The sequence below is a fragment of the Nuphar pumila genome, chromosome 6 (genome assembly GCF_984573655.1).
Source record: "Nuphar pumila chromosome 6, dmNupPumi1.hap1.1, whole genome shotgun sequence".
NCBI classification, from domain to species: Eukaryota; Viridiplantae; Streptophyta; class Magnoliopsida; order Nymphaeales; family Nymphaeaceae; genus Nuphar; species Nuphar pumila.
The window spans coordinates 62,258,948-62,260,007 of record NC_143254.1 but is presented as its reverse complement, the minus strand read 5'-3'; the positions used below and the strand labels follow the sequence as shown (position 1 = coordinate 62,260,007).

Sequence of the window (1,060 nt, the reverse complement as noted above, 5' to 3'; positions counted from 1 at the left end):
AATGGCTGACATGGATCCTCCACCTCCACCCCCAGTTCTTTCACGCCCTCTGCGGGAATACTTCATTCCCACAGACTATGTTCAGGCATCCTGCATTCGGAGACCCGATGTAGGAGCGCCACATTATGAGATTAAGGCCAGCATTATTCAAATGCTTCCATCCTTTTATGGCCTTAGTCATGAGGATCCCTACCGACACTTAGATGAATTCCTCGAAATCTGTTCTACTGTTAAGATACAGAATTTCGATGATGATGCGTTGAGGTTGACTCTATTCCCTTTTTCATTGAAGGACAAAGCCAAGTATTGGCTAAAGTCCTTAGATTCTGTAGAAATAGAGTCCTGGGATCAGTTGCAACAGGAGTTTCTTCGGAAATACTTTCCCATTGGTCGCACGAACCAATATCGTAGAGCCATCACTAGCTTTTCAGAGCTAGATGGTGAGCGCTTTCATGAGACCTGGGAGAGAATGAAGGATCTCCTCAGGAAATGCCCCCATCATCAGGTGCCGAAATGGCAACTGGTGCAGAGTTTCTATGATGGATTGTCTGACAAGAATCGTCAGATGATCGACTCTTCATGCGGTGGGACATTCATGCTGAAAAGCGAGGACGAAGCATGGAGGCTATTTGATACATTGGCCGAGAATTCACTCCACCATGCTTCGAGCTCTCATTCTGATAGAGCCACACCCAGCATTCAGAAGAAAGCTGGCGTTCTTGAGATTGGTCCATCTACTGCACTACAGTGTAAAGTAGACATGATTGCTCAGAAGCTGGACCAGCTTCTCTCAGGACCATCCACTACACAGCAGGTGTGTACTCTTTGTGCCAGTCCGGCACACGAGATCACTGAGTGCCCTTCAGCAGCTCAGTACCCTGAATTTGTTCAAGAACAAGTTCAGGCAGCTCAGGGTTACGTCAGACCGCCAAATAACCCATTTTCATCGACATATAATCCGGGTTGGCATAACCATCCCAATTTTTCATGGAAGAATCCACAGTCTTCTATACAGATGCCTTCTTCCTCTCAGCCAGTTCGGCAGCCATCTTTTACTCAG

General features: G+C 46.9%; 1 non-coding gene across 1 annotated transcript; it reads right to left on the bottom strand.

Moving 5' to 3' along the window:
* Nucleotides 1-404: 404 nt before the first annotated feature.
* Nucleotides 405-507, bottom strand: LOC149834896 (small nucleolar RNA R71). Its single transcript, XR_016432867.1, has one exon. It is a non-coding gene; the product is annotated as a small nucleolar RNA R71 (small nucleolar RNA).
* Nucleotides 508-1,060: the final 553 nt, after the last annotated feature.